The sequence below is a fragment of the Aegilops tauschii genome, chromosome 7, assembly GCF_002575655.3.
Source record: "Aegilops tauschii subsp. strangulata cultivar AL8/78 chromosome 7, Aet v6.0, whole genome shotgun sequence".
Lineage (NCBI taxonomy): Eukaryota > Viridiplantae > Streptophyta > Magnoliopsida > Poales > Poaceae > Aegilops > Aegilops tauschii.
The window spans coordinates 223,351,600-223,362,694 of record NC_053041.3 but is presented as its reverse complement, the minus strand read 5'-3'; the positions used below and the strand labels follow the sequence as shown (position 1 = coordinate 223,362,694).

At 45.6% G+C, this 11,095-nt stretch overlaps 1 long non-coding RNA gene across 2 annotated transcripts; it reads right to left on the bottom strand.

The window, feature by feature from the left end:
* Positions 1–6,922: 6,922 nt before the first annotated feature.
* LOC141028117 (uncharacterized) lies at positions 6,923–10,648 on the bottom strand. 2 transcript variants are annotated; one of them, XR_012190397.1, is made up of 3 exons: positions 10,145–10,648; positions 8,831–8,902; positions 6,923–7,218 (listed from the first exon to the last, which is right to left on the bottom strand). It is a non-coding gene; the product is annotated as an uncharacterized lncRNA (long non-coding RNA). The 2 variants fall into 2 exon arrangements; XR_012190396.1 differs by lacking the exon at positions 8,831–8,902.
* Positions 10,649–11,095: the final 447 nt, after the last annotated feature.

Sequence of the window (11,095 nt, the reverse complement as noted above, 5' to 3'; positions counted from 1 at the left end):
GTCAGAGTCGATGATTTTTCAAGATTTATGTGGGTGTTCTTTCTAGATGATAAATCGCAGGTCCAAAAGATCTTCAAAAACTTCGCTAGGAAGGCCCAAAATCAATTTGAAGTGAAGATCAAGAAGGTTCAGAGCGACAACGGAACAAAGTTCAAGAACGCAAATGTGGATACCTTTCTTGACGAAGAGGGGATTTCACACGAGTTCTCGGCCACGTACACACCTCAACAAAATGGAGTTGTTGAGAGGAAGAACCGGACTCTTATTGAGATGGCAAGAACGATGCTTGATGAGTACAAGACTCCAAAACACTTTTGGTCGGAAGCGGTTGAGACAGCTTGTCATGCAACAAATCGTTTGTATCTTCACAAGCTACTCGGCAAGATGGCATACGAGCTCCTCACCGGTAACAAACCCCAAGTTGGATACTTTCGAGTATTCGGCTCAAAGTGCTACATTCTTGATAAGCATCGTCGTTCTAAATTTGCTCCTAAATCTCATGAAGGTTTCCTACTTGGTTATGGTTCAAACTCTCACACTTACCGTGTTTACAACAATTTCACCCGAAAGGTTGAAGAGACGGTAGATGTGAAGTTTGATGAATCTAACGGCTCGCAAGTAGAGCAATTGCCAATTGATGTAGGAGACAAAGACCCTTCGGAAGCAATCCAAGACTTGTCTGTTGGCAAGATTCGTCCAACGGAGGTGAAGGAGAGTACCTCGTCCGTCCAAGTGGAAGCTTCTACCTCACGACAAGGTGAACCAAGAGTTGACATGGAAGCATCCACGAGTGGGACACACCAAAATGAAGAAAACGAGGACGTACACCAAGATGAACCTCATCAACCTCCTTCTCCACCACGACAAGAGAATGACAACATCAACAATGAAGAAGGCCAAGAAGAAGAACAAGATGAAGGATATGTTCCACCCCGAACAAAGCAAAAGCTCCCACGAGTTCGAGCAAGAGTCGCCAAAGACCATCCCGTCGAGCAAATCTACAATGATATCCAAACCGGGAGAATCACTCGCTCTAAAACTCGTTTGGCTAACTTTTATGAACATTATTCATTCATCTCTAGCATTGAACCTATGAAGGTTGAAGAAGCATTGGAAGATCCGGATTGGATAAACGCCATGCATGAAGAGCTACACAACTTTGAGAGAAATCAAGTGTGGACATTTGTCGAGAAGCCCGACAACAACCAGAACATCATTGGTACCAAATGGGTGTTTCGCAACAAACAAGATGAAGATGGACAAGTAGTTCGCAGCAAAGCACGTCTCGTCGTCCAAGGCTACACTCAACTCAAAGGTATGGACTATGGTGAGACATATGCCCCCGTTGCTAGACTTGAGTCCATTTGCATCTTACTTGCTTATGCTAATCACCATGATATCACCTTGTACCAAATGGACATTAAAAGTGCTTTTCTAAAGGTGAAATAGAGGAGGAAGTTTATGTTAAGCAACCTCCCGGCTTTGTCAATCCTAAGAAACCTAATCATGTTTACAAACTTCACAAAGCTCTTTATGGTCTTAAACAAGCTCCTAGAGCATGGTATAAATGCTTGACCAAGTTCCTTATTGAAAAAGGCTTTGAAATTGGAAAAATAGATTTTACTCTTTTTACTAAAAGGTTAATGGAGAAGTATTTGTGTGCCAAATCTATGTTGATGATATTATATTTGGTTCGACTAACCCTCACTTTAGTGAGAAGTTCTGAAAGCTAATGTCGGAGAAGTTTGAGATGTCTATGATGAGTGAACTCAAATTCTTGCTCGGTTTGCAAATCAAGCAAACTAAGGAAGGTACCTTTGTCTCTCAAACAAAGTAGACCAAGGACTTATTCCAGAAGTTCAATATGCAAGAATGCAAAGGTATGACTACACCCATGCCTACTAGTGGACATCTTGATTTGACCAAAGATGGTGAACCGGTTGATCAAAAGGTTTACCACTCCATGATTGGTTCATTGTTATATCTATGTGCCTCTCGTCCCGATATTATCCTAAGTGTGTGCATGTGTGCACGATATCAAGCGGCCCCTAAAGAATGTCATCTTAAGGCCGTGAAAAGGATAGTGAGATACTTAATACACACATCAAATTTTGGCATTTGGTATCCTAAGAGGTCTTCTTTCGATCTTGTTGGTTACTCCAATTCGAACTATGCCGGAGACAAGGTTGATAGAAAGTCCACTTCGAGTACATGTCAATTTCTTGGTAGATCTCTTGTGTCTTGGTCCTCCAAGAAACAAAACTCAGTATCCTTATCCACCGCCGAAGCGGAATACATTGCCGCTGGTTCATGTTGTGCTCAGTTACTTTGGATGACCCAAACTCTCAAGGATTATGGAATATATGTGAAACATGTTCCATTGCTTTGTGACAATGAAAGTTCTATCAAAATTTCCCACAATCCCGTGCAACATTCTTGAACTAAGCATATTGAAGTTCGTCATCATTTCATTCGAGATCACGTTGCCAAAGGGGACATTGATCTTAAGCATGTTCGCACCGACAAGCAATTGGCAGATATATTCACCAAACCTCTTGATGAGAAAGTCTTTTGCCGTTTGAGAGGTGAATTGAACATCATTGATGCTTCAAACTTGGAGTAGGAACTCCATTTGGATACATGCAAGGCATGAGCCTTTGACTAATCCTTGATATTTCTTTCATGTTGCTACTTATATGTCTTGGATATACTTGCACCCTTGCATGCTATCTAACCCTTGTAGGTACTTGGATGAATCTAAATCTATGAGATTGCAACCCACTTACATCTTGAGCAATTTCTACATCACCAAGTCTCTACACAATGGTGGTTGAAGACAAGGAAGCACGAAACCCTTCAAACATATCCTTTGCAATTCTATATTAAGTCTTATGATTGTCATTTTGGATACACAAGTGCTCTTCCTTGCAAGACTAACCCATGTAGGTAGATGAACTCAAATTCCAAGTGGTGCTCCCAACTCTTGATGAGCTACATCAACCTTGAGCAACCCACACAAGTTCAACTACATGATCAAGATCAACACCACCACCCAAGGTATGTTATTCCATCTTAGAGAAGCTTTGCTCCAAGTCATGGGTCAAAGCAACTCAACAAGATGTGAATACATCAAATGCTTAAACGAAAAATGGTAACCCCATTTTGCGGTTAAACGATGAGTATGACTTATGATCAAGTGCTCTCACTTGACTCCTTAGTCAATATACTCTAACATAGGTGACTTTGTCACCGCGCAATTCTAGATGAAGTTCTCTAGTGTTTCTTTGAGTTTTTGCATTTTGTCCTTTGCATATTTATTCCCTCTTCTTTATCAAAAAAAAACTTCATCTAGATTTTCTTTTCTTTGTTCTGTTCTGCATTCCCAGCATCCAACTTATTGCAAATCTTTCAGCTAATTCCTTGCAAATCCTTGTGAGATTTTATTTGCCTAGTGAGCTGAGGTGACAAGTGTTTTATCTGTGATGAACTCGGTCACACCGGTTTGTTTCCTTCGGTCCAACCGAATTCTTTCGGTGCCACCGATTTCACTGCAGGAAACACAGCTTGCCACTTGTTCCTACATTCTTTTTGCTCCAGCTCCACTCAATGATTCTTGTCCTCTACCAGCATCACATTCGACTTGCTGCTTTGTTCTCTGACTCAAGGACCAAACCCATTTGTAACAAAAATCCAGAAGAACCCTTCTTGGAAATTGATGTCAAAGGGGGAGAGAGAGATCACATCAAAGCTTAATCATTTCTATAGGGGAGAGAATACTCAGGGGGAGAATGTTCTTCAACAAGGAGAAAGAAACCCCAGATGCTTGGTGTTCAAGAGGAGAGAAGTCACATGTGTTTAAGAGGGAAAATACATGTTCATATTTGATTGTTTGCATTTAGCTCCGTTTCTTTTCTTTGCTCTGATTTTCTGTTCCCTATCTTCTCCTAGTATCCCATGCTAGATTCAGGGGGAGCAAGACATCTAAGGGAAGGAAATCCTTGAATTCATTGCACATCTTTACCTTTGGGGACATGTCTATATCCATTGGGGTACTCAGTACTCACTCTCTACATGTCATCCCAGTCTAGGTACTCGTGTGGTTTCTTTTGTTTGCTCTGGCTAGTAGGTGTATCTGTGTTATCTAACCTTGTTTACTCAGGTTCATTCCTTCCTAAGCCAACTCAAGACCACAAGGTAAGTATATGCATCACAGTCATGTGTATGAGGATCTCTTCCTGATGTACATACTGTTTGCAAGAAGGACTCATGAGCATGAAGGTACATTTCCTATATTCACATCATTTGCTCTGATGCATATAGCCAAGATACATGTAACTCATTGCTTGCTCTGTCATGATTATGCACTCATATGCTCTTATGTTCCATATTCACATGATTGCATACATGTAAGGGGAGCCTATGCATGTTACATGTCCTTCCAAAACTTTACATGTTATTCCCTATATCTTTATCTAAAGCTTTGATGTATGTTGTCATCAATTACCAAAAAGGGGGAGGTTGAAAGCACAAGTGATCCCTGGGTGATTTTGGTAATTAACGTCAACATATCTCTTGTTGGACTAATGCTTCTACCTAGTATGTTTCAGATAAGTTCAACAACGGAGTGGCATGGACTAGAGGATGTGGAACCCCTTGAAGATGCTGAGGACAAAGGATTGGCTCAAGCTCAAAGCTCAGGACTCTACATTTTCTATTTTAATGATCCAAGATCACATTGAGTCCATAGAAAAGCCAATACTATTGAGAGGGGATGAGGTTTTGCTTAATGGCTTGCTTGCTCAAAGTGCTTAGTGATATGCTCCAAAGCCCTCAACCACTTTCTCACATCCACATATGTCCCAAACCAAAAGTCAAACTCGGCCCCACCGAAACTTTCTATCCGGCGCCATCGAGTTCTTTTGACATAGCCACTGCCAGAAACCCTAATCAATTCGGTCTCACCGATAGGGATCTCGGTATCACCGAGATGGGATTGCAAACTCTCTGTTGCCTATTGCAATATTTTCGGTCTCACCGAAATATGCAATCGGTCTCACCGAGATTGCAATGCAAACTCTCTGTCACCCTTTCGTAACGTTTCAGTCCAACCGAGTTTATGTAATCGGTCTCACCGAGATTAAGTTATGCCCTAACCCTAATGACATCGGTCCCACCGAGTTGACAAGTCGGTCCCACCGAAAACCCTAACGGTCACATTATGAACCAAATCGGTCCGACCGAGTTTCATGATTCGGTCCCACCGAGTTTGGTAAATTGTGTGAAACGGTTAGATTTTGTGTGGAGGCTATATATACCCCTCCACCCACTCTTCTTTCGTGAAGAGAGCCATCAGAACATGCCTACACTTCCAACATATATTTTCTGAGAGAGAACCACCTACACTTGTGTTGAGGTCAAGATATTCCATTCCAACCACATAAATCTTGATCTCTAGCCCTCCCCAAGTTGCTTTCCACTCAAATCATCTTTCCACCAAATCCAATCCTATGAGAGAGAGTTGAGTGTTGGGGAGACTATCATTTGAAGCACAAGAGCAAGGAGTTCATCATCAACACACCATTTGTTACCTCTTGGAGAGTGGTGTCTCCTAGATTGGCTAGGTGTCACTTGGGAGCCTCCGTCAAGATTGTGGAGCTGAACCAAGGAGTTTGTATGGGCAAGGAGATCGCCTACTTCGTGAAGATCTATCCGAGTGAGGCAAGTCCTTCGTGGGCGACGGCCATGGTGGGATAGACAAGGTTGCTTCTTCGTGGACCCTTCGTGGGTGGAGCCCTCCGTGGACTCACGCAACCGTTACCCTTCGTGGGTTGAAGTCTCCATCAACGTGGATGTACGATAGCACCACCTATCGGAACCACGGATAAAAAATCTCCGCGTCTCCAAATTGCGTTTGCACACTCCAATCCCATCCCTTTACATTCTTGCAACTTGCATGCTTTACTTTCCGCTGCTCATATACTCTTGTCATGCTTGCTTGATATGTATTGTGAATGTGTGAACTTATGCTAAAACTTCACTTCAACTTAAAGAATTTAAAAAGTGCCACTTTTCTTACTTAGAGTCTATTCACCCCCCTCTAGACACTTCTTCTCGATCCTTTCACTTGGTACTTGCGAACCATGCCTCATGGGCAAGATGACTAAAACGCCGTTCTCCGGAACTATGGAGCGAGCAACAGATTTGTTGGAAATCATACATACTGATGTATGTGGTCCGATGAATATTGAGGCTCGCCGCGGGTATTGTTATTTTCTCACCTTCATAGATGATTTGAGCAGATATGGGTATATCTACTTGATGAAACATAAGTCTGAAACATTTGAAAAGTTTAAAGAATTTCAGAGTGAAGTGGAAAATCATTGTAACAAGAAAATAAAGTTTCTATGATCTGATCGTGGAGGAGAATATTTGATTTACGAGTTTGGTCTTCATTTGAAGCAATGCGGAATAGTTTCGCAACTCACGCCACCCGGAACACCACAGCGTAATGGTGTGTCCGAACGTCGTAATCGTACTTTACTGGATATGGTGCGATATATGATGTCTCTTACTGATTTACCGCTATCGTTTTGGGGTTATGCTTTAGAGATAGCTACATTCACGTTAAATAGGGCAACATATAAATCCGTTGAGATGACGCCTTATGAACTATGGTTTGGCAAGAAACCAAAGTTGTCGTTTCTTAAAGTTTGGGGCTGCGATGCTTATGTGAAAAAGCTTAAACCTGATAAGCTCGAACCCAAATCGGAGAAATGTGTCTTCATAGGATACCCAAAGGAGACTGTTGGGTACACCTTCTATGACAGATCCGAAGGCAAGACATTTGTGACGCCCTCGATTCAATCGCACACTAATCAAACGCGCAAATGTGTACGATCAAGATCAAGGACTCACGGGAAGATATCACAACACAAATCTAGACACAAATAAAATAATACAAGCTTTATATTACAAGCCATGGGCCTCGAGGACTCGAATACATAAGCTCGAATACACAAGAGTCAGCGGAAGCAACAATATCTAAGTACAGACATAGGTTAGACAAGTCTGCCTTAAGAAAGCTAGCACAAAAGCAACATCGATCGAAAAGGCAAGGCCTCCTGCCTGGGAGCCTCCTAACTACTCCTGGTCATCAACGGCCTCCACGTAGGGACCCTCAGTGTAGTAGCAGTCATCGTCGAAGGTGGCGTCTGGATCCTGGGCTCCACCATTTGGTTGCGACATCCGAGAAGAATGGAAAAGGGGGGGAAAGGGGGAGCAAAGCAACCGTGAGTACTCATCCAAAGTACTCGCAAGCAAGGATCTACACTACATATGCATCGGTGTCAATGAAATGGGTAGTATATGTGGACTGAACTGCAGAATGCCAGAAGAGAAGGGGAAAAGCCTAGCCTATCAAAAACTAGTATCTTCAAGCGTCTTGCAGCATCAGAAGAGATAAGAGTAGCATAAAGTAAAGTAGTAATAGTGTTAACAACCTCGGCCAGAGATCTTTTCTCGACTCCCTGCGAGAAAGCAATCCCAGATCCATACTATCCAGTTATCACCTCAAGTATCCAGTTCTAGTTGTATCGATCGGGATACAACTCCGAGTATGCGTTGTCGTAGGATAGGCTATCGATATATGTTTTCTTCCCTGCAGGGGTGCACCAACTTACCCACCACGCTCGATTAACTCCGGCCGGACACACTTTCCTGGGTCATGCCCAGCCTCGGCCAAACAATACGCCGCAACCCGACCTAGGCTTAATAGAGAGGTCAACACGCCGGACTAAACCTATGCCCCGAGGGGTCATGGTCCATCGCCCCGAGAACTCTTGCACGTTGCGTACGCGGCCGGTGAGTAGACCTAGCTACCTCCTTCAAAAAGGCAGGTGCTTACGCAGTCCAACCCGGCGCACGCCGCTCAGTCGCTGACGTCTATTAAGCTTCGGCTGATGTATACAACGCAGAATGCCCATACTATGCCCACATGATGGTTAGTGCTATCAGGCCAGAGGCCCCTCGGATCAAATATCCAAATCGTAGTGGATTAGGAACGCGCGGTAACAAGCAGAGAATCACGAAAGATGTGACCCCGTCGCCCTGTCTCGAGGACTTGCGGCCAGGGCTAAGAATGCCCGGCCACGCCTCGTAATTATCTTGCGGGCACCCTCCTGGTCAACCCGACTCCTCATCACTCGCAAATATGCTCGCTCGGGTACCCCTCAGGGGTGACCCGTCTTTAGTAACATGGTTCAGGGTAAAGTCATAGTAACCATAGTAACCGTGTGTCTAACACCAAGGGGAAAACCTGAGGAATCACCCTTGATGGATTCCACTCGATGTAATCATCAAGGTGAATGTAAGAGGATCCACCCTCGAGGTTCACACTTGAGGGGTTGCACGACAGAGTCGTATCAGAAGTGGTTAAGGCAGAATCACCCTCGATGACCACGACCGAATAGCTACACTACAGGGCTAACATCAGAAGTGCTGATGAGGTCTCACCCTCGGCACTCGATAGTAACGTAGTAGTGTCGAGCAACTAAGGGGAAAGTGATGTGCGGTGCCGGGACCTGGTCTTCGATCCCGTTGATCGGGTCTTTGATGATGAAGCAGGGGCAAAAAGGACATGGTGGGGGTCACTGATGGATCACTAACCAACCTATACTAAGCAGTTTAGGATAAGCAGGTAGGTAACAATAAGCAGGTTACAAAAGCAGGCTATGCATCAGAATAGGAGCAAACAATTACAGTAGCAAAATCTAATGCAAGCATGAGAGAAAGGAAATGGGCGATATCAGGATGATCAAAGGGGGGGGCTTGCCTGGTTGCTCAGACGAGGAGGGGTCGTCGGTGACGTAGTCAATCACAGCGGCATTGACAGCCATCACGGGGTCTACCGAAGAGAAAAGGGGGGAGAAATAGTAAATACAGAGCAAACAGATGCTTGACATGCAATAAGCAGCGCTAGGGGTGCTCTAACGCAGTGCTACACGATACCGGCGAAGGGGGATAACATCCGAGAAATTTTCCCGGGGTTAGGCATTTTTTGGACAGATGAAACAGAGGGGAAAGGTTGCATGTTCGCTATGCTAGAGGCATGCGACAAGCAAATGGAGAGCGTATCCGGATTAGTCTTGCTTTTCTGAGCAACTTTCATGTATAAAACTTTTCCATCCGAGTTACGGATTATTTTATACAATTTTTCAAAGATTTAAACAATATTCTAAAATTATTATTAATTCGAAAATAAATTGTTAAATTGCTACCGGTACACAGAGAGTGTACCCAGTAGTGGCATGGAGAGGCTGACATGTAGGCCTGGTCGACTGCTGACTCAGCAGTTGACTGGTCAAGGTGTTGACTGAGTCCACCTGTTATAGACTGATATTTTAACCAAAGTGCTAAAAAGGTTTATTTAGCAAGGGGACCCACAAGACATACTCTAATTAGCATCTAAAGTTACCACTAATACCTAATTAGAATAATTAAACGGCCAGCCACATGTGGCAGTGGCACAACCGGCTATGCCCATGGCTGTGTTGCCACGGCCATCATGCACTTGGTTGTGCACACACAGGCACACGACCATGGCCAGCACGCACACGAGGTGCATGGACCGCAGCGAGCATGCGCTAGCGCAGGCAACATGGAGCAGCAGAGGTAGCGGCTAGGAACAGCAGCAAAGCAGTATAGCAAGACGCGGCGCAGCAGCAGGCAAGCAGCCACGGCAGCGGCGGCGGCGCCAGCAGCGGCAAAGCTGCAGTAGCAGAGAAGCAGTAGAGAAGAGCAGTTGCGGCATGGGTAGCAGCAGGCAGCAGTAACGAGCACAAATAGCAGGAGCAGCAGCACTCGGGCATGGCCGAGCGGGCGTGGCGCGCGCGTGGACGGCCCGGGGGAGCAGCGGCGGGGGTAGCCATTGGCGAGCGGAAGTGGATGCGGTCGCCGGCGGGCCGGCTGTAGCGACAGCAGGCAGCAAAGCAACAAGGCAGAGCAAGGGCAGCAGCGGAAGCATCACAAGGAACAGCAGGAGCACATACGCGGACGTTGAACTACAGCCATGGCGGCCACCGGCTCATACAGGCGACTACGACGACGGACGAGATCGGGGTAAGGGGGATTCAGAGGAGGAGCTCACTGGGGAGGCGCAAGGGGGCCCGGTGACGGCTTAGTAGCTGCAGGCTTGCCGGAATCGCCGAGATTTGCCGGCGACCCGAGGAAGAAGAGGGCGGCGTCGAGGGTGATGCAGGGGCTCCCAACTCCAACACGCTGTTGCCGATGACAAGGGAGTCGACGGCGGTGTCGGTGGACGCGGTGGATTGCTGCGGGGTGCTCGGTGGCTATGCGGGCGGCGAACCCATGGCGACGGCGGCGACGATTTCCTCCAGATCGAGAAGAGGGGCCAGAGCGAATCTGAGAGGGAGAGGGAGAGGGAGAGGGAGATGGGGGATTTGGGGGCTAGGGTTTCGGGGAGGGAGGAGGGGCGGTGGAGTCTTGTAGACGAGAGGGGAGGCCGTGGATGGCCGGCACCTGGCCGGGGCGCCATGGATGGCCTCCACGATCCCCTGTTGTCTCCTGTAGCGGGAGGAACAGGATGAGTGGGGGGAGTTGGGCTGCTGGGCCAGCAGGCCATCTGGGCCAAGTGCCCGGGGGGAGGGGAGGGGCCTTTCTCTTTTGTTTCTCTTTTGGTTGCTCCTTTTCCTTTTCTGTATCTAATTAGCTACTCATTTGTATTCAAATGAGTGACCAAATGAATTTAGTTGAATCAGAGCCAAAGGAATTGTTCAAGCATTTTTAGAAATGGAAAAGGCCAATTAATATGTTGCTGGGCCACTTATATTTTTCTAGGGCTTAAAGGGAGAGCCAAATGATGTTGGTTGCCACATGATAATTAGCTAGTGAATATTTGCAACCCAACAAACATTTTTGTTTTACCGTTTGAAGGAATAAGAATTTGACTTGTTTTGGAAGTTGAATTTGATTCGTGTTTGAACCAAAGTAAGATTAGCAACAGTATGATGACTCGACACCATTAACATGGGATTACTGTAGCTTAATTATCCAGGCGTTACAAATCTCCTCCACTACA